The sequence below is a fragment of the Pinus tabuliformis genome, chromosome 4_1, assembly GCF_031772625.1.
Source record: "Pinus tabuliformis cultivar Carrire ecotype Pingquan chromosome 4_1, CPIR1, whole genome shotgun sequence".
Classification (NCBI taxonomy): domain Eukaryota; kingdom Viridiplantae; phylum Streptophyta; class Pinopsida; order Pinales; family Pinaceae; genus Pinus; species Pinus tabuliformis.
This window is the reverse complement of record NC_142303.1, coordinates 824,806,339-824,833,352: the sequence shown is the minus strand read 5'-3', so window position 1 is coordinate 824,833,352 and position 27,014 is coordinate 824,806,339. Positions and strand designations below refer to the sequence as shown.

Here is a 27,014-nt window from a genome sequence, read left to right as displayed (position 1 = left end):
TATATATATATATATATATATGAGGTGGCAGGCCACCACCCCCAACCCCAAACTATATTAACAAAAAAAAATTATTAAAGGGTCGACAGGCCATGACCGTTGCTGGCCCAACCGCACCAAACAACACACATTAAACAACGTTAATGGGTTGTGGGCGGGCCACCTCCGGTGGACCCGTCCCACACCCAACCTCGAAAAAAAATGTGCCATCACATTAAACAAGACCAGTGGGAGTTGAACCCATGGCCAGCGGAAGAGCCGGCCCCACCCACGCAACAGCCCCATATATGGTGCATACACCAACAAACACCACCATCCATTTAATGCCCCCACTTAAACAGCAACCAACCAAACAACGAATCACGCCCGAAAAGTAATGATTTACAGAGGATTATGGGGTGGGATGCCCAATGCGGACCCGACCCCCAAAAACAACATATGTGGGTTTTTAAAAAAAACAAGAAATGTTTTAACATGGAGGAGTCGGGGTTTGACCACTCGACCTCCTCCACCAAATTCAAAAATTTTAACTGTTACACCAAACAACCCTTTTGTTGACAAATCTGCCCATGAAATTTATATAAACCTCATTTTTCAATGCGCCCACAAGGATGGAGGATACAAGAGCGTGCACGGAAATTGAAGCATAAATTTTAATTAATTTATTGCAAGTGGAACCATGATTGAGCGAAATCCTCAGGAGGGTGAAATTTTGCAATGTCCAAATTGGACAAACTTTATGTCGATCTTACACCTCTCAGCGACACGAACCTAATGGCGCAGTCAGTTTCCTTATCTGAGCAGCAGATCTTCAAAGGACCTAGAGGAGGGAATCTTTGAGGAATCCAAGGGGAATCTAAAAGATTCCTTAAGCCCTAAATTTCCACTTTCTCAAAATTCAGAAATTTGATAGTCGAGTTTGCACTAGTTAATGCCACAAATCTGATGGTGTATTTAGATTTTCCATTTTCTCATTTCATTTTTCTACCACTTTTCAAAGTGGAGTGTAGGTGTCAGCGTTCAACATGCGAGCAGTCATTCCATGAGATTCGACACAATGAGATTGATGGTACGGCCAGCTTCAATAGTTTGACATCCTTTTCTTTAGATGGCCCCAGGATGTGAGGTATATGCAGTGTGTTCATGTACTTCTTTTTGCTATGAGATGCATTGTATTTCACAGATCCCTATTTGATGTTTGATGTGGGAACTTGTTTCTTACTTGTCTCATGATTCCTGCTTGATGTGATGAGAAATCATTTGTAGGATGTACTTGTTGTCATGATTCGTCATGTTTTGTTTGAGATCCATTTGTCGTTATGTTGATGGGATACTCATGTTCTCCATGTATGTTTGCATTGAGATCCCTTTTATGCCATGTCGGCGGCATGTTGATTATCATCATGCATGATTTTATGTCATACTAATAGGAGTCCTTTTGACTGAGATTTCCTGTAGCGAAACATCTCTTGGATCCACTCCTGCGTGAGGGAATTTTGTTGTATGATGGCGACGCCATCACCTATGTACATCATCACTCTTTCCAGCGCTTGATGCAGTGGCCTACACCATCTTGACACCAGGGCCGGAGACATAGTCCCTCCTAAACAAACTCCGTTACCAACGTCTTGTGTATTATGTTGCTAATTCTTGTCATGTTCCTTCTTCTTTATAGCATGCATTTATGTTCCTTTATGCTATTTTAATTGCAATTCTAATCACATCACGAAAGTAAAAGATCTTGGTTAAATTTGGGAGTTGATTCAACTCAGATCACTTGGAAAAATCAACTGCAATAGAACCATCATTGTGATCGAATACGGGGGTAAATATATCACGATAGCTACAATCAGAAAAATCAATGATTTCATTGGCATCCTCTTGATCTGATGAATTAAACAAAGGGGTAGACGAGAAGTGACAAAATTCACCCTCTTTGTTTCCGGAAAAAGCAATTAAAAAATCAAGTGGATTTTTCAATGAATAATTTTTCCTCTCCGTTGTCGGATGATGGACTCACATCCAGTGCGTTAAGTGAATGATCAACAATAGGTGCATCTGTAGATGAAGATACACATGCAAAATCATAGATGGAAGAATCACCAAAGATGTTAGGAAAAAATGGAGGAGCTTGAATGAAAGGGAGTCATCCTTCGCCAAGAGTTGATGCTCAAGATCCCAGTCATACTATTCGTGAATGACAGCACAGGTTGGTTATGCAACACCAACTCCATCGATAGCTTGATCCTCATTCAAAACAAGTGTAGAGTCTAGAATGGAAGAACACAAGACAGTGCAATTCTGAGGATCAACAAAACATGAAGACAAAGGTTTAGGCAAGACATGCATGTGACAATGTTTTCAGGAAAAGTGTCTATTCAGAACGACCCTATCCCACTGGGTTGTGACAGAGACCTTAGAAACAAACAGGGAAAACTACTCTTGTATTCTCCTTTATGAACTATAAACGAAGATGAATAGGATGAACCAACCTGTGTCTTGCGCTAGTCGTTTGATCCAATCTCTCTTCTCTTTGACAGCTTCCAACTATCTGCTCCCTCACTTGCCCAACGTCACCAAGTTCCTGCAAGTTCACAGAAGAAAGAAACTACACAAAGACATGGATTTATGTTCATAAAAAGCTTAGGATCAGATTTAAGCTAAACATACAAATATAACACACATCAATGATATACAAGCATGTAGGAGAAACTCAAATAGTTTTATTGATAAAACAAGAAGATCCAGGAGGAGTTACAACCGATGATTCCTGATCCAGCATCAACCTCCCAGCATAGAATCCCTTCTTCACCTCCAACAAAGCATAAATCACCCAATACTCTGATATCTATCTCAAAACCAACATCAATTCTCTACAATGTACAAAATTCCAGCCTCTGGATCTCTTGGTGAGGGATCCATATATAGATGTATGCAAAGAGGATGATTTAGCTCATGAATTGATTAGTGGCTTCTCTCTGTCAGTTCTTGCTTCCACTTGGAGACTGAGAGCCTCTTACTCATCACTGGTCGAATTCAGTGAGGCAAGTGTCATTGGAGAAGATTCTGGAAGCTTCCATTGTCTCTCCACCTCGTGGAATGACTCTGCCACTTGTCATTTCCTGCTCAACGCACCCTGGTAGTGCATTCAAGTGCATTGCAACGCACCTAGCCAGTGTATTTGGGTGCTTTGCAACGCAGCCAGCTAGTGGAGCATCTGAAATGATCCTGATTTGACTATTTTTGAGCAATTTCTGGTGGAGAACTTCTGGGAGAAGCTGTAATTTGTTGACCTTGTTTCTTTAGGAGCTGGAACAACACTTTTAGGGACTTAGGATCCCTTGGTTTATGGACATTTCATGCTTATAGCTGTAAGGCACAAAAATGTCTATAACAGTTGCCCCCTAAAGTATGAGGCCGTTTATCGGGTGAAATGCTTTATTAGGAGGATCCGAAGTTCTTCTAATGCTGGGGAGGAGACCTGTAATAAGATACAATACAATACATTATCTTCATACTGTTTTCATGATCTAGCTAAGGCGGGCATTCCCATTCTCAGCTTTATAAATTCATTTTCATGTACATAGGACAGACAATCGTCTGATGGTAGACTGATGATTCTGATGAAGTCATCATCCTTTTGGTAGGATGATTATCTGTGCTGCAATGCTGTACATTTCAATGTCTTTATTTTTCCTGAATATATATCGCAGCCCGGATGGATGAAACTAGATCCGGGGTCTTCAATCTCGTCTGATCTTCACTCTAAGTACAAGTCGATCCATGTGAGAAATGTTTTGAAGTCGAACATGGAAAGACATCGCTTAATTACCAGTCAATGATGTAAACTGTTAACAAGCGCGAGAGGAATCACCGATAATGATAATGACCCTCAAGGTACTACAGTACAATTCACGTGGTGTGAATAAAGGACTTGGCGTCGAACACCACGCAAAATCTTTCGGTCGAAGGTCATTGATGTATACCTGTCGCCGGAAGTGAGAAACTTGCCATTGAGGCATGCAAGCTTCAAAGTACTGAAGGGGTGTTCCTAGATCAACTTCTTGGATAATGAGCTGATGTCGACAAGAAGCGATCCATCAAAGGAGGGCCTTAATGAATCCCACATCAATGACACGGAACGGAGCAAATGATTTTGATGGAGGTGAAAACAATCTGATGATATATGGTTCAGGGTGGCGTCATGAAAGAATGAAGTATAATGTATGGTAGTGGATGGGACACGAGTGACTTCTCTGGATGACTTCTCTTGAACATGTCGGCGACACTTATGTGATGGATCGGTAGCATTTACCCCAAGTGTGGATGGTATGGCGTGACCATGGTGATGTGACCGGTGAATGAAACAACCCAACCTGACTCAGGCACGGAGTGGAAGTGTCATGTTCAAGAGCGACTTGCTACCAATAAAGTTTCTTTGAGTTTTCTTCCCAATTTTCCCCAGTCATTGCTGGCCAGTACCTCTTTATTTTTGTCAAGCTTGAGGAGGATAACATATGCTTGTTCTATAATTTTCCCTTCGAGCAAACCCATCGCTATGTTTTAACGAGCCTAGCGATAGTGAAACTCGTTCTCATCTAAAGACAAGTTTGTCGCTATTAATTCTTTTTAACGAGTCTAACGACAAAGATAACTCGGTCCTTTTCATTTTTAGAGAGTCTGAAAAGGTACGTAAAGGTAACTCTGAAGTTCATTTTTCATCATCTAATCCCTTAAGTCCGAAAAAGTATAAAACAATACAGAAGGGATGAGTTTTCGATAGTTTTAACGAGCCGAACAAAACAAGCGCTCGATCTTTTTGTGCAATAATCCCTCAGGTCCAAAAAGATTAAAATCTAGAGGAGGGATAGCACTTCCTGTCGCTTTAACGAGTTGGAAGGCCAAAACTCGGCAATCTTTTCATATTTTACGAGTCAGATGAAAAGAGCTTAAAGGAGACTCATCTTTTGAGGAACGAGTGATAAAACGGGTAGCAGTTGATTCCAGGTAAGGTTTGGAATTTTCCAATCACGGCAGTGTCACAAGGATGGCTAGTGAAATCACTCTTCGCAGCTGTTCCTCAAAATGGGTAAACAATCAAATGGAGGTGAATGATCGGCCAATGGAAAAGTGGAGGTGACGGTGCAAACACGACCAAGGCTTTAATGGCTGAAAATGTTTCATTCACAGTGGTTATTTACCGGGGGAATAGTTCATTTTTTAATGAGCTTAAACGCGGGTGGAAACATTTGCTCGATCTTATGTTTATTTTTTAACGAGCTTGAACTATGCGCTAAAACTGCTCGATCTTATGTTTATTTTTTAACGAGCTTGAACTATGAGCTAAAACTATTCGATTAATCCAGTCATATGATAAGAATGTCTCATATAAAAACGGCAACTTTTAGATTTTTTCCCCACATCCTCTCTCTATGCGAGTTTGGTGACAACTAATCCTACAAGTTTAAAGGGTTAGAGGTCCTAAAAATTTAAAAAATAAATAGCCGCCCCTTGCTTGCATGCCAAAAGGTTTGCATGCCCCCAGGTATAAAACAGAGTTTCAAAGTTACCCCTCAATTTGCAGACAAAACATTTGTTCTATCAGGAGAGGCCTACCTCTTACAGGCTACCCAAAGATTGCTCTATTTGCGGTGCAAACAAAACACTTCTTTGGCGATGTCTACCGAGATAAACAAAGGTGAGTGACTCTGTCTGTCAACTCACATAACTTTGACAAGAGAATCTTATTCTAGAATAACCCCTCTTCCACCGACGGACGGGGTACAGACTAGTCATATTCTCCCGCGGAAACCTACCCTATACCTGAAGTTTTCCTGCCGAAGCAGACCAGGACGCATGCCCCCTGGGTTTCAGTCATATCCCTCCAAATTACTCACGCTCATCGGGAGGACGTACCGGGAATTGAGACATTTCTTGCGTGAAGAGACCATTTAGGGACGGTAAATGACTATTTGCTATGCATGATCCCGGAAATCAAAGCTGGTCCACGAGCTTGACCACTCTTCCTTCGTGCGGAAAACACATTACTCTAAAGAGCGAGGAGACGATGGCTCCCATGCAATAAATATAGTCTCATCCAAGGAGTAGGTTATAATCCAAGGGTCCTTGAACGACCATGACGTTCATGCGAACTGTCTTCCCTCTCAATGTTATGGGCACATCGGGAAGGATCCCTAAAGGTCGACTGGTTCCTTTACAAAGCCTGTCAGATTTCTCATTTCAGGCAACAGCGATGGTGAACCAAGCACTTTCCAAGCAATAGAGGAAAGGATACTCACAGAAGCCCCCTCATCTATGATGGTACCAGCCATGACCATTCTATATATTTGAACGATAATTCGGAATGGTATGCTTGCTGGCAAACGGGGTCTGCCTAGTTGATTCCAGTCGAAGGATACAACTAGGTTGCTTGGAGGTGGGACCGAGTAGATGGTCGGGTATGGCTCTGACGAACTTCCTTCCTGCGGTAAAGGAATGGGTGGATTGCCCCCATGTTCGTCGGAGTCTGTGTTGATGAAGAGAATTTGGACGGTGTCATCCTTATTCTCTTCAGTGACTGTATCATTCGAAGATAAAACTTCTGAAGGCAAGACCGGGTCAACTGCCGCCTCGACCTTTTGACTTTCGTCTGGTATGGATTCAGTTGGTTTATCTTCAATGATAGGTGCTTCAACCGACCACCTGAGCGGGCCAGCTGGGTTCTCAACTAGTGACGGACTCGGCAAGAGTTTTTTATATCCAGGAGGAAGTCGTAACAGTGAAACCGGACGATCATCCAAAACTCTTTTAGCCTCGTCTAAGAAGGGACAACAGTGGAGGGCATGGTCGCCTTCGCACAGTCTACAGGGAAATCTAGCTTTCCCTTTTTGTCCTAGGGCTTCACTTTCACTAGTTGATGGTGTGCTTTCAACCTGATCTCCAGAGGTTGATGACACCGGATTGTGCAAACGAGGAGACCAATCCCTTAGTATCCCGGGATGGAAGGACAATCTCTGTGAAAGTGGTCTCCTCTACAAATGACACATGGCGATTTAGGCCTGGTCGGTGTTGTGTGTGGATTTTCATTAGACGACACTCGTTTTCCCTTATTCGCCTTTGGCTCCTTCTTCTTTTTCTCTTTCTTCTTGTTTTCCTTCTTCTCCTTAGGAACTTGGCTTTTAGCTTTACCAGTCCCGTCAAGTGAAGAGGAAGGAGGAGAGGAAGAATTAGAGGAAGTAGAAGGCTGGTGGGTAACTCTGGACTCGTCTAATTGCTGATTCGATTGTTCAGGAATAGTGGTGTTCTGAACGACATTGGTTGAGAAGATCCATACTGGCAAGCCAATTGTCAGTCCTGGAAGCGACAATGTGGCCATATGAGGCGCACCAACATCTCCCCAAGAGGAGAAAGGACTAGGATTTCCACCAAGGGGAACTCCTTGGTTGGTAGGCTCCATTTTCTCAACCCAAAGATCAACGCAGGAAAAGGGTATGAATATTCCGTTTAAAATAAATTTTAACACGCTTTGACACAACTTGTTTTTTCAATTTTAAAGAGTCGAGAAAAAACAAAAGATGACTCTAGTCTCCTTCGATTTTTAATGAGCCTGAAGTGACAAGTGCTCAGATGGACCTTTTCTGTTAAGGAGTCTGAAAAGGAACGAAAGGGACTGCTCTAGAGGTCTAGGTAGAGGGAGTACCAAACCAATCGCAAAACTGCAGAATAATTTTTAGGGTACGGCAGTCAATCTTCCCGAATGTTGTGTTCGGTGCATTGCGATCAGTAGGGCGGCCGACACGGCTTCCTATGGATAAAGGTTTTATGCCTATAGGGGTCTCCCAATATATACTCGACGGTACGTGGGAGCACAAGTCCGTACTGGCACTTATCGTCTCAAAGTGGAGGAATCACCCAACCATCAGCGAGGACAACAGTTACCAGGCTTTACGACGCCGGAATACGTCTCTAACCTAGACCTCTAAATGTTGTGCGTTAAGTTACAAAGCGTTGTTAAGTTCATTGAATTTATTTTAGGTTGATCTTTCTTATGAATTTTTCCTTTTGGGTTCACCACGAGATGTAGAGGTAATTCCTAAAATGCAATCTAAAGATGATAAGCAAGCTTTTATCTCTTTTCAGCAATGAAAATCCTATCTACAAGGGGAAAAGAAAGACACAATCTTTTCTCAAAGAGCAAAGAGCACACTGTAAATGCACTTTTCCTAAATCAAGCCAAACAGAGTGTCAATATGCAAATGCACATGTGCATGTATTTGTTTTTCACTTTCTTAATATTGATGCCTAAAAAGAAAGTTGTTGTACAAATTTGAATTCGCTTTCAAGTGAAAAACACAAACAAGATTTTTTTTTTCGAAATCAAAAGGTAGAGATGATTACGACACTTTATGATTTTGAAGTAAACACTTGTTTCGACACTAGAAATTCCAAAATTCAAGCCAAAGGCAAAATTAAAAGCGTAATCGACTGTCAACAGCAAATAAACTTTCTCCTAAGATCAAAATCGACACTTACGACAGATCTAAATCTAAGGACGACAATATGACTAGTCTACTTTTGCAATGGGAAACTGTAAATGACGTAACAAACACACAAAAACAAATACAGTTTATTTTATACAACTGAGGCGGAATTAAGGAAAATAAAAGGGGCTTTTAAACAGACACACACACTGATCACAGGCTGCAAAAATCAGAGGCAAAACTGGAAAAAGTGAGCAAAGAACCTCAGCTAGGCAGGGCTAGGCTGATCAACGCACCTGCTACACAGAGAAACTGAATTGCAACACAGGTAGCCCTCTCGGGAACTGCGCTGAAATGCAGAGTCTCTTCACAGAGCCTGCGCTGGAGCAGAAACGAGAATTCTCTCCGGGTTCTGGGTCACGGTTTGCAGTTTAATCTATGGTTTTTGGCCGGGTAAAAGCAATCAGTAATGCACAATCAGAGGGTTGATTTAAAAGAGGTTTAAGAGCTATCACAAAAGGTGATCAGATCATTTGTGAATCAGCTATTCAAATCATAAACAGATCCAGTGAATGGACTAGAGTAGCAGATGTCTACTTTGCATTTGTAAATGGCAAATGTAGTTCGATTCGCTACTCCTAAGTTTATGAGATGAACAACAATAGAAACACAAACAAACTAACTAGACACGATCCCCAGCGAAGTCGCCATTTTGTTTTCGGGAAAAGTGTCTATTCAGAACGACCCTATCCCACTGGGTTGTGACAGAGACCTCAGAAACAAATAGGGAAAACTACTCTTGTATTCTCCTTTATGAACTATAAACGAAGATGAATAGGATGAACCAACCTGTGTCTTGCGCTAGTTGTTTGATCCAATCTCTCTTCTCTTTGATAGCTTCCAACGATCTGCTCCCTCACTTTCCCAACGTCACCAAGTTCCTGCAAGTTCACAGAAGAAAGAAACTACACAAAGACATGGATTTATGTTCATAAAAAGCTTAGGATCAGATTTAAGCTAAACATACAAATATAACACACATCAATGATATACAAGCATGTAGGAGAAACTCAAATAGTTTTATTGATAAAACAAGAAGATCCAGGAGGAGTTAAAACTGATGATTCTGATCCAGCATCAACCTCCCAGCATAGAATCCCTTCTTCACCTCCAACAAAGCATAAATCACCCAATACTCTGATATCTATCTCAAAACCAACATCAATTCTCTGCAATGTACAAAATTCCAGCCTCTGGATCTCTTGGTGAGGGATCAATATATAGATGTATGCAAAGAGGATGATTCAGCTCATGAATTGATTAGTGGCTTCTCTCTATCAGTTCTTGCTTACACTTGGAGACTGAGAGCCTCTTACTCATCACTGGTCGATTCAGTGAGGCAAGTGTCATTGGAGAAGATTCTGAAAGCTTCCATTGTCTCTCCACCTCGTGGAATGACTCCGCCACTTGTCATTTCCCGCTCAACGCACCCTGGTAGTGCATTCAAGTGCGTTGCAACGCACCTAGCCAGTGTATTTGGGTGCTTTGCAACGCAGCCAGCTAGTGGAGCATCTGAAATGATCCTGATTTGACTAGTTTTGAGCAGTTTCTGGTGGAGAACTTCTGGGAGAAGCTGTAATTTGTTGACCTTGTTTCTTTAGGAGCTGGAACAACACTTTTAGGGACTTAGGATCCCTTGGTTTATGGACATTTCATGCTTATAGCTGTAAGGCACAAAAATGTCTATAACAGACAACCCATGGGCTTCGCAACCAAATCTACTTAAAATTGAGAGAAGTGATGTTGGGATGATGTGACAGTTGAATGGATTTGTGTGCATGTTCTCCCACATCAGTCTGCCGTGGTGGAGTTTTTTAATGAGAAGACGACATAAAATAACTTGTGACAGTGACCGTGTCCATCTGTGATTGCGTAGCTCCATCACCGAAGTATTCTGAGCGGGGCTTTGGTTTGAAATTTATTTTAGGATTAACATATTTTGTAAGACAGTACTCAAATCTGTCCATGACATACTGGAATTTCATCTGACTTTTCGGAGCTTCAAACTGCAACACATGGAAGCGGTCCCAAAATTCCATAGGTGATTCATGTGGGGCCTTACGTTGTTGTAACAATTTTTTGTCAATAGGTTCTGGATCAAAATTATGGAAAGTAGATTCAATGAGATCACAGAACTAGTCAAGTGAGTGCACACTGCCAAGAGGTAGACTCGCGCACCACGGTTGTGGAGATTCGTGAAGTGTGTATGGAAGCAGCAGACTAACCTCTTCTACATAGAACTCGTCTGTGTCCTCAAGGAATGCATAGAAGTCTTCTAAGTACTCAGGCCAGGCTACTTCGCCTTCACCATCATATGTGAATTCAAACATGAGATCAAAAAACTCCCTCGTGATGTTGAGATGTTCGGCACGCGAAAGACATCGCCAAGGGATAAATTTGATAGAATCAATAATAGATGTGAAAAGGTTCAAAATAGGATGAGAGGACATAGCTTGTCATATTTCCCTCCTTCTAGCACCAAAAATGTTGATGGTGCTAGACCCGCCAACATGTCATGGGATCTCCATGATAACAAGTCCCAACTAGACCTCAAACTGTTTGGTGTAGGAGTCCCAGTAGTGGGTCGTATGGTATCGCCTTGACCGCAGCTGCGCGTAAAGGCAAGTAATATATCCCTGTTGGTAGCAAGAGTGTGACATATGCAGTAAGCTAAGGAAGGTGCATGAATGGTTCTAACACATGGAGAGTGAGGTGAGTGCGCCCCTTAGAAACCTGTGAAAGCATGTGGCTAAGAAGGGAACACGCGAGCAAAGATGCATCACAAACTAGAAATCAAGTAAGCTAACAATCCAAAGTGATGGTTAAATCAACAACACATTTCAGTAAGATTCATACATACATATACAGAAAGAAGACACACATGCGTAACCAAATAGATACGTATATCATTAAAGTAAACAAGATAGTTGAAATATAATAACAACATATGCATGAGATGTGCTAGCTCTGTTATATTAAGAAGTGAAAGTTCCAATCATATAGTACAACCATGACCAACCACTAGTCCTAGTAGCGGAACATTACAGTCATTGTCGCCTGCTCCTCCAAAGAGATATACTAGCTCTGTATGGTGGAGAAGCCAAGGTGCGTTACAATAATCTGCAAGATTTCTCTAAGATACTCCTATCGGAAGCTTGGCTGACCAAAATCCCCAACAATGAGTTATGAAGGACTATATATAGCAAAGGGTGTGGTGACCCTTGACATTCCCCTTATTGTTCACCTACCCTCATGACTCTTCACTACTCTATGATTGTTACATTCATATATTGACACTTGAACTTCCACTTGACAAGACGTTACATACAATCTGCACATGTACCCATGTGAGATGAAATAGGCTTGAACAAGCCATGCAAGAGATCACTATGACTTGGAAAACTGTGGGAAGACCAACTCTTCAACATCTTCACGATGGTTGACAATGGCAAACTGATGCCAAGCTTGGTAGTCTATGATGGTGTCTGTGTACTCTATCGTGACATCTTTCTCGAAATGAACTCTTTCCTCTGTTGCATCCAGGTACACTATTTTGGCTCCTCTGTCCGACTTGTCTAATAACATGTGCATCATTGTCTTGAGTGCAACCTGACCAGCAACACACTGATGCATGGTATCTACATTGATCACCAAGTCTACGCAGGTGGCTATGTGCATCAACTCGTCAAAGTATGAGTCAAGCTCCATTCAGACTTGTGCCTTTGTCTTTGCCTCGGTGAGTGTCCCAATAGATGGGATCACATGTGTGTGCACAACAACATCCATGCTTCTAAATACCCATGCATGGGAAGCCTGCAAACTAGTGATGAGGTGAAGGATTTCTTCATAGTTCTAGATCTGACTCCAGATACGTGCCTTCAGCTCGACCGCTCTGGGCTTCATCATCTTAGGCAAGTGTAACAGGGCTCCCTTGTCTCTCATTGTCCATTTCTACATGTGGTCAACAACAGTATGCATGTTTGAAAAGATACGTACTTTCCTAGCACATCATTGTTGCCAACTATTGAGATGGACAAATGCCTTATGCACAGTACCAAATTTGGAATACAATGCCCGCATGACTGTCTCAAGGGACAATACTTCATCCAGTGTCGCCTTCCTCAACTCTGCTCGGGTGAATTTTGTAACCAGTTCTCCTCTCTGCTTGGCCATCTATAACTCCTTATACATTCACTTGTTCTCTACTATCAAGAAGCGAACACTTGAGCTAGTGGCTTCAGCATATGCTTTGGTAGCATCAGCCAATGATATTGGATGTTTGTGCATGTCAAATATGATCACTCGTTCCTCAAACTGCACAGGAGATGTGTTGTCAGTCGAAGTAAACACTCTGTGCTATTGCATAACCCTATGTTGTGACTCGTCAAATGATATGTTGTGCATCTCTTCTTCAAGATTGTCTCCAAGGATCTCAATGTCCCCTTGGTCGCTTGGGACTTGCTCTGCTTTCAGATCCGGTGAAGTTGGTGGGTTGACCTCTTAGTGTAAGGCATGAGGTCGATGTCTTCCTCTAACTCTGGTTTCTCCATCTCTATATCCATCTGCTCAAGTACTCATTCAATCTCTTGAGCGAAGTCGTGTTCCTGCAATTGCTCACCTGTCTGCTTTGTGTCAGCTGCTTAGATGAGTCTACTACCTGTACAAGCACAGTTTCATCTATCTATACATGTTGTGCCCCATGTTGTACATGTTCTTTTTGTGCTTCCTTCTCTTGTTTGCACAAATCCTGTTCCTTCCGGAGTTTCTCCTTCAACTCATGCAACTCCTTCACTGTTTCCTCCATCATCTATTTTTATCTTTGCCTTTGCACGGTCCCCCTGTTGCGTTGTTGCCTCTGCACCTCTATTACCAAATCTTCTTTCTACACAATTGGGTCTACTCTGAACTTGCAGCTTTGTTCTTCCTCTATGTTGTCAAAAATATTTCTCTTGCCTTTGTCACGCACCGATATGTTTACCTCTGCTGCTACTACTGTTGATGCTTCACGTTTCTTTGCTAGCCATTCCACAATGATGTCGACCAGTTCATTGGGCCTAGAGAAGCTATGACAATATCTCCATGGGTCTTCCTCAGCCCAATGACATGCCCTGTGGATCCACGAACACTATACTCTAGCGCAATGATCCTTCACAAAACAATGTGGGTCATACGGATTGAAGCTTCGGGTGTCGAAAGGATATTTCTTAAACTCTTCTATTTCAGCATCTGCATGCTTGATATTTCATATCTCATACAACTCGATCTGCAATGGAAGAGTGGGCCAAGGTGCCTTCTTCTTCCAGTGTAACCTAGCTGACATTCCTATCGCGATGTGGTATGATACTTCTTGCATGATGAGCTTGTCCATGGAAAAATCAACAAAACATGCGGAGGATTCTTTGCGATGTACATCCGTATGAAGGTTCCAAGAGGTGAGGCATACCAATCCGTTATGTCGATTAGTGCCTCCATTGTTGCCTTCAACATGCAAGGTGGATACTGCTCAAATATCATCTTGTACACCGGAGTGACAAAATGATCTGACAGTTGTGTGATGACTCCTCGAAAGTTGCATTTAGAAAAAAATTTACAATAAGTATTCACAGAGGTTTCCATTGGTATCCATGCCCACTTCAATCCTAGGAACTCCTGATGGGCACAGATTGCATGTAAGATGTATGCAGACATGTAGATTTCTGCTTGCAGAGCCTTCCCTCTCAGAATTGGCAATGTTGTTCGGGTAAGGCAAAGTCTGGGCCAACGTTTCCCAGACCCACCAACGGGAAACTGAAAGCATATGAATATGTGAATGCATGGCGATACTAAGTGTAAGCAGGAGTGATTGATCATGCATGCAAACAATGAATGCAAGATTCAGAAAACAGAACAACATGCATGTGTGTGAAATGAGTCGCCGAATCGACGACAATTCGTGCCAAATAATGTCATGCCTGCGACAGCAGTGAGATGCAAACGAAGACTGAAACGGTGCTTGTACAAGGTAACATGCATGCAAACGACAACAAGCATTCATAGAAATCAAGCAGACAACACTCACATAGGCCAAAACACAAAAAGCGTCATAAATGCTACAAAAGACAAGTAAAGCGAACTTACCTGGAAATAGTTGAGCTGGATGTGCCGAACACTCCTGTATGTGTTGTGGGATGTCAAAGATGCAATATTGATGTGAAGAATGAGCTCTAAAGCATCAAATAAATAAGTTTGAGGCTCTTGACGTGCATGCCACAAATCTAGGAAAAATGGCACTTGGAGGAAAGTTTCTAAAACAATCTTTGCATGTAACCTCCAGCTGCTAAAAATAGATCCCTAAAATCCAGGGATGATTTTTTCTATATCTAGAAAAAGTAACCCATGCAGGAAAGTCAAGTTTTCTCGGTTCTGGGTGGAACCAGTCAACCTGAAGGAACCTGCAACAGTCTCCTTGACTGAGAGGGATTTTTACGCAATTTCTCGGAGGAGTTGGGCTAGCTGTCCAGAGGGATTGTGCAATTTCTGGGAGCAGCTGACTACTGCCCAGAATTACACAATTTTTGGGTTGAGCTGCATTGTTGAGACATATTATACAATTTTTCACTAGGAAGGTTATTTGACAGGATTGCGCAGTTTCTGGGCCCTACAGGTTGTCAGTCAGATTTGCACAATTTTTGGAGGGAAGGTTGGTTCCCCTCCAGAATTATGCAATTTCCCAAGGGAGATGCTCAGCCAGTAGTTGGCCCAAGTTCAGGATGGCAACCTGTGAGGGGAGTGAAGAAAACCATCATGCACATGCTGGAAAGCTGCTGAAAAACCAATGAAGCTTATGTACTTAATAGTGCAAGACATGCTGCTAAGGATGGTTGGTAGGGAGACTCCAAAACGAATCTAAGGAAAAAATTTGAAGGGTGGTTGTAGCCGCTACAACAAGTCTATAGGATGGGACTCTATTGGATGTGGTAGCATACAGAATGTGAGACAATGTTGCACTCTGGAATAACGTGTGACAAGGAGGTTGATGTTGTGAATGGAGATAACGGATAATATGATCTGTAACCAAGTGAAAATTAGATTTTCAAACATGGGGGACAATTTGGGTTGTGACATGCATACAAAACATAATGCAAACAATGAATCTATTTTTAATGTTTACCTATAGATTAATATTAAGTTGAAGAAGAGCACTAGCGATGAATTTGGAGCTACTCGAAATGATGATGGATACAAATCCTTCACTTATAATCATGTTGATGAATGAATTAAGAGTGTTGAGGAAGTTCGAAACCTAATATAGATTCCAGAAACCTATCAACCTTTTTCATCAAGATTCTGGGAACATACAGATCTTGCAGGGAGTTTAGCTGAAGTAGAGACATTATTTCCTGGTCCATATGCACCTATTAGTTGGGTGTGTGCATGTTTGCAATTTTTGCTTCCTTTTTCAGTTGCAAAGCACCAAAGAGTTGCAAAAATAGATATGAAGACTTCCAATTATCAACTAGCAGCAAAAATCTTAATGGGTATAAATTTCTATGGAGGATTATGTTCTTCCAAGAGATGGTGCACCTATCCTTGGTCATGAATATCTCTCCTTGCTCAAAACACACAAGCCAAAGTTGTTTTGGGATGAGCAGAACATGGAGCTTGCCAGCCTCCTCAATAAGTCAATATCAATTTTCTATGTAAAGATCATTATGGTTGAACTTGGGGATCTTTATGATGTGACTCATACAAAGCCCCATTCCTTATCTCAAGAAATTTCATGTCAACTTTCAAGGAAGCTTCTCACTCACAGATTCAAATTATCTTTCTTTGCTAAGATCCTTGACTAAAATTTTCAATGCAATTGTTAAATGTTGATGTCCAGGAACACTACTTAAAAATCTAAGAGCCTTTCTATGTGATCTAACAATTTCTTGTGATGGGACAGTAAGCCATGCTAGTGGGAAGTTTGAATATGAGACTGTCAGTTTTCCAATATGGCCTTTGTATCAAAGGATTTTTATTGATTAAGATTTCCATTATAGCAATGAGTATACGAGTAGGTAACCAGGTGGTTCTTGGTTAGTGAAAAGCCTGCCAAAATTACCTCTACAGCAAGAATATCCCCGCAGAGCGTCTATGTCCTAATGTTGGTGACATCTAACTACATTCACTGATTTCGAGAGCTTTTGTAGACATGCATAGGCGTATGTAGAGAATCTAGCTCGGTGGGCTTTGCAGTTTGTTAGAAAGAGTAAGCAGATTGTAGAGTATATTCTTATTTCACTCCTTGCAGAATATTTACAATTTTTTTGAAGTAATTTCTACTTATGAATCATATGTTTTTTTAAAGTAAATTCTACTTATTTTCATAATTTAAGGGGTTTCACTGATCCAGAAATGGAGAATGAATAAATGGAACAGGATCTTACAAATGGTGGCATCGTTGTCACGGCTCTAGAAAATCTTTTCTATTCCCTTTAGCTTGAGAGAGGTTCGGAGGATTCTCACAACAGTCTTAGCGACCACAATGTTGACCTTCTAAACATCTAAGCCTCTCATTCAATTCTTTTTCTCATACTCTTTATTATGATAAATGACAACTCATCAAATGCCAACGCCATCCCTGCAAATAGTAACAAAATGAAACACAAAGATTAACCCCCTAAACATACAAGTGTGGATATAAAAAAACCAAAAAGTGGACTTTGAACCAAAGCCTTGAGGTGCGTGTACTCTCTGTGTGGAAGACTGAAAGTGGGGTGAAAATGTAGTAAAGTTAAAAATGGAACATACCTTAGTACCATCAATGGACTGAAGATCCAAAGGTGGGGTTCGATATGAGGTCTGCTACTAATTCGCAACTCCCTTCAATCTTGATTTCACTCCCTCCCTGTGAAAAGCGAACAGACTACTTGTTTTGGGTTGAGAGGGGTTTTGTAAAACAAAATTAACCATTAGATTTTTCAAAAATGAACTAATTCCCTCTTCCATGCTTTTGGTTGTGTTTAAAAGTATTTCTAAATAAACTAATTCCCTCTTCCCTGCTTTTGGTTGTGGTTAAAAGTATTTCTAAATGAACTAATTCCCTCTTCCATGCTTTTGGTTGTGTTTAAAAGTATTTCTAGTATATTGGGGATATTTATCATAATAATAATAATTTAATTTAAAAATAATTTTTTATACAATTATTTTGTTGTTAAAGTTTATGGAGTAGACATGTACTTTTGGAATTTGAATGTGAGACTTGTCAAAGGAAACATGCTTTTAACTTGGTTGTATTGAAAAAATTTAAGTGTAAGAAGGAAACAAGTGCTCTTAATTTAGTTGTATTGAAAACATTTAAGTGTAAGAAAGAAACATGTGCTCTTAACTTGGTTGTATTGAAAACATTTAAGTGTTCTTGCATATTAGGTGGGTGCAAACAAAAGAGAATATATAGTAAGTGGATTTAATAGTTAAAAACAAGTGTTAGTTTCTTAAAATTTATATGTCAAATTTGGAAGGAGCAGGGTATGTACCCTTATTTGAACCGTTGGGTGAATGGGGTTGTAAGACTCTATGTTTTTATCTTGAGAAAATGGAGTCCTCTACAAGTCACTCACATAGTTTAGGTTGTCATAGTTTAGTTTAGGTGGTTTCAGCGAGGCATTAAAAGATGGAACGAGCATGCACATTGGGATGCTAGTGTTATGTTCTACTTGAGGCATGAGTGCACGTCTAAGAAGACTTTAACAAGGGTTAAAGAGGTGGAATCATTAGAGATGTTGGGGGGTTGTAGTCTCACTTAAAGGTGTAGACAAGCAATTTAAGCACCATGAGAAGTTGTGAAGCAAAATTAAGACATTTGACAAGTTGCACAAAGGCACCTTGGCAGTGGTATTAAGAGAACATTCCTTGATCAAATTTGATACCCTCTCCTTGGAACTACCACTTTGCAAGATGAAGAAGAAATGTGAAATATATGTACAACCCACTAAACAAGTTTCCAAGGTTGTTGAAACATATATAGGTGGTTTTGTCATGTTGCAAGAGGGGGTGTTAGAACTTAGAATGTGACCATCGGAGTATATTTTTCATGGAGTGTCAAGGAGGTGCAAGGATTTGATAAGGAGAGAATTACACAAATCTAACAAATAGGCCATATTGGGTTAAGATATTACTTTTTTGGGACATCCAAAGTCAAAGGTTCATTTTATAGAGGAGTTCATAAGCACTTGGGTGCAGGCCACATCTTACGAGTATCTTGGAATTTTGGTGTGTTAGTGGTGTTATTGCATTGTGTTTGATGAGCACTAGCCAAAATGTGTTCCATGAAGGAAAAATTCCCACAAGTTTGAGATGCCTTAACCATTTATCATTGTAAGGTGTGTGATGCCTTAGTTTTAAGGAGATAATTAGAACCATCTTAGAGTGTGATGGGTACCAAACTTAGGTCCACTTGCATGGGTTGAGGTGTAAAGGTACCCCATGAGTTGAGGAAAATGATTGCAATGCTTACCTATATAAAGTGTTTATGATATAATATTAATGATTTTTTGTTGGAGAATGGAAGAGGAAGATAAGAAAGGAGAGGCATTGAGGTTTGTTGTAAATCAATCAAAAGGAAGGAAAAATGTCTCCTATTAGTAGGATTTTTCAAGTTGCCTCTTCAATAGGATTAAATTTTAGTTAGAGCTAGGGAGTTGGCCTCAAAATCATTGATTGGGTACTCTAGAAATCCAAGACCCGATATATCCAAGCTACTCCATTAGATAGATTCGTCTTGGGAAAAGGTTGCAAAGGCTAAGGTGCAAATATGCCCTTTTTAATGTGGGTTTTAAACCTTCCATTTGAGAATGCTAAAAACAAGGTCATGATCTTGAAAGTAGGTCCTTGAAACTCAATGTCAATGCTTAATCCATGGTGTGATTCTTTCTATTTGGGTTTGGCCTTAAATGTTGAAATTTATCTTTAGGTCTAGTTATCAGTATGTCATTTCATTTATGTGTTGAGAAGGTTTTAAGGGATATGGGGGATAAGATGGTTATTTTCCAATACCCCTCCCTTGAAACCCTATAAAGAGATGGTGTGCCTCATTTTGTTGTCGTAATATTTCAACCACGAGCTCTTCCTATGATGATGCACTTCAAGGGAGGGTATGTAAAGGAAGTGGAAAAAAAATAAATTTCATGTTGAGTGGAAGGAGGAGTATAGACTGCAGGTGTCTCTAAAGCACTCAACAAAAGTGAAGGGAATGGAGTTTACCTCTTATTTCAATGCCTTATTTTCCACCATTTGAGGTGCTAAATGGCATTGACTTTATGGGTCATAGGTGAAAGCTCGTGAAGATCTTAAAAGTGAGAAGGTAGGTGTGATTTAATGGAGGATTGATTCTTCAATGACTGATTTTTTGGGTTAGATTTCCTAGTGAATGGAAAATGTTGAAGCCCTACCACATATAGATTAAGTAAAGTATGATCAAATGTTTCCTAAGATTCAAATATTTTCTCCACATTTTGATCAAATGTTTCCTAAGATTCAAATATTTTCTCCATATTTTGTCCATGAGATCCATGGAAGTTATGTTGAAGTGTCGATAACTTATGTTAGATATCATCTTTGATTCATGGCACACATACTTTTTCAACTAGCGGAGCAGAGTCTAACCAGCGAACAAGAAAGGTTGTTCATTTACAAGGTTGGCATCAATCGATTATTGTCCCTCTTTGCCCAAATCTAAGATTAGGAGTGTGCATAATGGAATTATTATTGTAAACAATTGTAAATATTAGATTATCTCGAAGTTAAAGGGCTTGAAGTGGTTGCCTCAACCTATAAATATTTAAAGGGACTATGTGTTTTTCAATTACACCTTTGTCATCAAGGAGTCTCTATTGTTGATTGATCATGATAAAGTCCAATGATGGCTCTCAATTCCTACTTGTTATAAGCCCATCCAAGCCTAGTTTTGAAATTGGATGCTCTAATACCACTCTATAGCATACCCGACCCCTTAGCTTACCATTAGAGGAAGGGGGTAATTTATGTGTTGTCCAGTCTATGAACAAATCTGAGCTACTCCTCTTATCATCCTTCTAACACTTGTAGATTATTGAACTAGGGTCACAAATTAGCCACTAACAATCCATTGACTAATTGTTTATAGGCTGCTTTAGGTCTCTGTCCGAAATTCTATGGACAGTCCACCAAAATCAACTCTTCATGTCAATCCATTCTTCATATGGCTCATTTCTTCTGCTCAATATTATGCTCAGGTTCCACCCTCCTTTGGATCTCCTATCTCCACACATACTTCTACAAACCATCTTCCATATCTCCAATCTATATTGTGGAGATAAATCTCTCTCTAAGGGTCACAACCCCTCTTCTTCTACACAGATTTGTCACAGTCTTAAGAGAATACCTTATGGACTAAACATGTTAGGAAACCACCCTAACTGGGGCATTATACTTATATTCCAATTGCTTTAGAACAAACCCTATCCACCCATAGAAAAAAAAAAAACAAAAAAAAACAAACAAGCAAACAAACAAACAAACAAACAAACTCTTACCTCCATAAGAGACTCAGCGTAGCTCATATGGATCCATAGATTTTGGGCATTTTTTTGACTAAATATTGACATGAACTTCAAATATCTATGACCCTAAAACTAGGGTTACCTTAGTCAATATTACACCTGCATCTACTTCTATTCTAGCCCTAAATTCCAGTGCAGGCCCTCCTCCATTTGTCTTGGTCTTTATCACAGACCTTGCGGCCTACTAACCACCACAGGGTAGGGTCTCAACCCTCTCTGCTATTTTAGAATTTGATGTGGACTTCACAAAAAGACACCACTGAAATCACATGCTCGGATTCTCATGAGAAACTCGCATGAGCTCGATTTTCTAGAAGAGAACCAATAATATGTCATCCTACTTCCTAGCTTGAACCCATTAAGGTATGTGGCATTCTATTGAACCCTCACATTATGATCTTTCTCTTGGTGGATGATCATGGCCTCCCTTTAGAAGCTGTTACTTCGTGCTCTAACTCGACCTACTTTAGCACTACATCTCTCCTAGCCTCCTTGATCAAATGAGCTCCTTCTCACTTGATGTTCTTGCCTCCATCCTAAGGCCTCCTTAAATATATTTTCCTAGGCCTCTTAGGAACCTTAGGAAATATTATTTTTCTTTTTTAATTTTCTTTTATATTTTAAACCCCATCTTGGGTCCAAAACCCCTTCGTTTGGGTTCTTTGCCCACAAATCCTTTTGTGACCAAACTTACACAAACCCATCTCAATAGGATTTTGGAGTACCTCCCAAGATACACAATTCAACAACATAGTCTCGTTGTAGGAACCGTAACTTGGTCAAGCTATTGTAGTCAAGCGAGGACTTGGTTCGGTTCCCAAGTTGCAAAAATTAAGGGTAGCTGTGAGGGCATGATAGGTACGTAGGATCAAGGTATGGAAAGGAATGAAAATGTGTGCTAACACATGCCGAACAATGGCAATGCATGTTGAGGAGTGTTAAGGAGTGTCGAGGGATCACAAGGGTGAACTAGGTCAAAATGCATGGGAGGGAATGAATAAGAATGTGTGTCAGGGAGTGTCAGTGAATTCAAGTGTGCCAAGGATGAAGAGTGTGAGGAGAAGTTCATAATAGGATTTTCAGGAGGCAAGCCTACAGTTGTGATAAGGGACTCGACATAGCAGCTTAAGACAAAGGGAGACTTTATGTTGGGCAAAACATTGCTTTTCCTTTAGCTATTATCTTTATATGGGATGTGGCACACTTTGGTTGCATACTCATGTTTTAAACTATTCTAGATAGTTTCATATTTTATATTGTTGTGTATAATTTTTTGGGCACTCGACTTGTGTTAGCTTATATCTTGTGTGTCTTGTGCATCTTGTGGTTATTGCAAACTCTCAGTTAATGATATACTGTTTATATGAACTGGACATACATGTGAAATATTGCATCTGTAAGATATGTTTCTTAGTTGTTTTATGGCCATGGCTATATGTGATCCTTGTCTTGGTAATTAGTTAAGTGGGACAAGTTGAGCTTGTGTAGAAATTTAATGTGTAGATTCAATATTGCTCATGAAATTTACTAGATCACAAGACTTGAAGCTACTTTACTCATATGCAAAAAGAAAATCAAGATCGAGAAAACAAATAATTAGCATGCATAAATATTCAAACACATACACAAAGATTTATCTATGGGAAAGAAACTGCTCAAAACCCCTTACTATATATATTGCATTAATCAAAGAATAAAGAAGAAATGCAATGCTTGCTCAAGCCTGAGAAACCTCTACACTAGTATAATCTATCTCGTTGCCTCACAAACTGACTCAAGCCGACACTTAGCCAATTTCTCAACCTTCCAAGCTCTTATTTCCTTATGTTTCTCCTTTGGGGATTATGCCCCTATTAATTAGGAAATTCACCAACTTGGATTGCGCAATTCCTTTATACCCTTCTTTGATTGCATGCACCACTTGTACAACTTGGAATAGTTTACAATTTATAGAACACTACCCTTGAACTCCAATATCAACTTGGTAACTCAAATTATCTACATGCATGAGTTAATTTGGGTTGACTGATCAATTTAACTAGATGACCACCTAGTGTGAAAAAAGTTACACACCCTTGACTGAACATCCACTAGTTCTACTAATAGTGAGAACTAGTTACACTGACAATAACTCAAATTAATTGAAATAGATTGATACAAATTACCAATCAATCATGTAGAACTAAACTCAAGTGTCTCCAACTCAAATTTACTGAGTTAACTAAGTGACAAGACCCATGTTACCTCAGTTAACTACCTCCAAGTATTTTACTGAAATTGAAATTCGAATTTATCCTAATTTAATCAAGGCAAAATTAAATTAGGAATTTCTTGTTGAGTTTTTAACAATCCCTCTCGGCAATAAAGGGATTTTTAGATACCCCAATCCTTCTTCTATGGAACTCAAGTTTTCCTCTTGACAAAACTTTTGTCAAAATATATGCATCATGTTCCTCTGTCAGAATATACTATAACAACATAATCCACCTCTACACATAAGCTCATAGATGGTGATATTGGATGTCGATATGCTTGTATCAATCATGAAATACTAAATTATAAGAGTGTGATACAACTCTAATTGTCACAGTAAAGCACTATAGGATCCATCTACTAACCAAATATCCCAACAAGAATCTTTCTCATTCAGGTAGCCTCACATCCTACTTGACTTGCAGCCATGTATTATGCTTCCATTGAGATGAGTGCCACAGACCTCTGCTTTCTGTTGTACCAAGAAACTGTTGTTGACCCAACATTGAAAATTCCTCCTGGAGTAATCTTCTTTTCTAAGGGACTCCCTGCCTAATCTACATTTGTGGAGCCTTTCATCTTCACTCCCTCTATCTGTATGTACCAAGACCAAACTGAGTAGTGCATATGAGATATCTCAACTCATGCTTTGTTGCCTTCCAATACAGTTTGGTTGGCTTAACCTTGGCTTGACTAAGTTGGTTAACTACATAACACATATATGGTCGTGTATTCACCAAATACATAAATGAACCCACAAGCTGCCTGTAAATGGTAGCTTCCACTTCCTCACATGAAGTGGCATCCTCTTTCCTCCAGCTACCTGATAGAGGAGTGTCCATGGGTTTTCTACTCTCCATGTAGAGCTTCTTTAGTATATCATTGGCATACTTTCCCTAAGATACAAATAGTTCCCCATCTCCTTGACATACTTCCAAACCGAGGAAATAATGCATGAGTCCAATTTCCTTCATCTCGAACTCTCTTGCAAGGTCCTCCTTGTGAGATATGATCAAATTCTCATCACCAATAAGGATCAAGTCATAGACATATAAAACAATGATAAATAATTTATATTCTACAACAATGTGATAAAGGTTTGCATCTGCTTCACTTTTGGTGAAGCCCAAACCAGTGAGATAGTTATCGACCTTGGTATACAAAGCACAAGGTGCTTGCTTGGGTCTATCTAATGCTTGCTTGAGTTTGCACACATGTTGTTACAAATGCATTTGGGAACATCAGCCCCAACCTACAAATCAGTACTATTAGGGCCCATCAAACCCTAATTCAGTTGTTACATGCCCTAAAGAAGTCAACCATCAGAATGCCTAGCTTCCTAAGAAGTTCCATGATTGAAATCATCCAAAAACTACCTCTAAGAAGATCAACGCAGATAGGTCTTCATTAGGGTGCGCTACAGTGCAATCTAGTACACTACTAGGGTGCTATGCAGCACACATGAGCCCTCTTTGGCCCGCGCTGGGCTAATTTGAGTGAAATTGCATTGGGGTTTGGGAATATTCTTATCCATTGGATGCATCTAGAAGTTTCCCAAGTTTATCTACTCCTTTGAGCTTAAATTTGGATGAGCTAGGGAGTTAAGGAACATCAATCCCTTTATCCCTTCCTCCATCGAACTAAATTCTAAGTTTGGGAGGGCATTCATTATCACCATTTATGGCATAACTTCCTTCATTCACCTATAAAAAGACCACTCATCTAAGTGATCAGGGGCTAGAAATCATTGAATTATAGGGAGATGATGTTAGTATGAGACTTGAGTTGATTTCAAGTATTTTAATGATGTCAAAATGTCTTGCTTGTTATGAGGAGAGGATGGGATTGAACTGGAGGAGTGATGTTGAATCAAGAAAATTGGGTTGTAACTCTTCCTTTTACTAATAAAGTGTTCAAAGCTTTTTGCATATGCTTGTGTTATTCATTGATGCTTTATATGTGTATTATGTACTTGATTCCATGCTATGTTTAATAAATAGATCATTATCATATGCTTTAATCGATTTTTTTGTCTTATGTCTGTGTGTAGGTACTTTTCAAGCGAATTAAGTACAGAAAGGAGTGACCGAATTGGTCAAGGGAGATAAGGAGTAAGCGAAAGCTACAGGTAGGCTTCTTTACCTCTTATTTAATCTATTGGTCATAAAAAAGTAGATAATGCTTTGTACGGTTGTTCTAGACTTAGCTACTAGTCTAGGGGTTTAAGCGTTTATCTGTAGACACTAAAACTTCCTAAAAAAAATTGGTGAATCCACTGGGGAGCGATCATCCATATTAGTAGCTTATCAGCCTCTTAAGACATTTCTACATACTGTACTTGTGGTTGTTGATTGAATTTCAGTCTTCTTTCTTGAAAATTGAGTCAAAACTGTGTCAAAATTTCCTTCAAAATGGCTTACTATCACCAACATAGCCCAATGAAGGACACAGTGCACTGCAATGCACTTCCTACATAGAGCTAGTGTGCTGAAGCGCACTGTCTCTCACTGCTACCTGTGCTGATCCCTTAAGGGTCAGTTTCCCATCTAGGAGCTGAAGTTTTTGCCAATTTTCTCTTGTTTGAATGATTTGTTGAATGTTAATGATGTCTTGTCTCTGAAAATAGTTTTTCATGTCCTTAGCTGGCCCTACTTAGAGTAGGATCGATAAATGTTTCTTATGTATTTACTTTGTCATTTTCAATCTATAGTCGAAAGTTAGTGTTTTGGTTGATTGATCTTTGTCGAAAGAAAGTGTCGTAAAATCGTCTTTTCCTTCGAAAATTGAATTGTCTTCAAGTCTTCATTCTTGAAAGATCGAATAATTGATGTATGCATATGATTATTCTTTTCGTTGAAAGTGTCATAATTCCTCATTTCTTTGAAAACAAAAGTGTCGTAAAGTCTTCCTTTCCTTGAAAAGAAATTGTCGGAAATCGTCATTTTTATGAAAATAGTTTATTGATCGATTGTGCATTAGTTTTCCTTTTTGTTCATTCACATTAAGGGAAATCGAAAAGAAATACATGCATGTTGCATTGAAAAATTTTGTGTGTGCTGATAGGAATAGTATAGGGAATTTGCATTTAGGTTGTGCTCTTTACTCTTTGATCAAAATGAATCTGAATGCCCTATCCCTAAGTAGTTAGGATTTTCATCGTTAAATTGAATGGAAAGAATGCTTATCATGATAGTTGCATTCCTATGAATTTCAGAATACATCACGTGGTAAACTTGAAAGGAAAATTCCTAAGTAATATCAACTTAAAATAAACATCAATTTACCTAATGGAGCATTGTCATTAATGAGAACATTTGGTGGTTCTAGGCTAGAGACGTGTTCCACCGTCGTAAAACAAAGAAGTTGTCGCTAACATGTCTGCAATACATCCCGAGTGTGATATCTCATTCCACGTACGTGAGTATATCATAGCTCGTTCACGTACCTTCAGGTATATAGGGCGGTGTTACAGTATGTAAAGTATATGGGAATGCTCTCACTATGCGGTTTTTCATTAGACAGTGCTTATATGGATTGGGCCTCCATTACTTTCGAGTATATATGGGAGGACAACTCTAGGTTGTCATCCATCCTTAGGTAACCAAGTTGGTTGCCTTGTACACTGTGATACACCGAACATAGCATTCGGGGAGATTGT

General features: G+C 39.8%; 1 pseudogene; it reads right to left on the bottom strand.

The window, feature by feature from the left end:
• Nucleotides 1–27,014, bottom strand: part of LOC149178776 (1-phosphatidylinositol-3-phosphate 5-kinase FAB1B-like) — a 100,992-nt pseudogene that overhangs the window by 37,385 nt on the left and 36,593 nt on the right.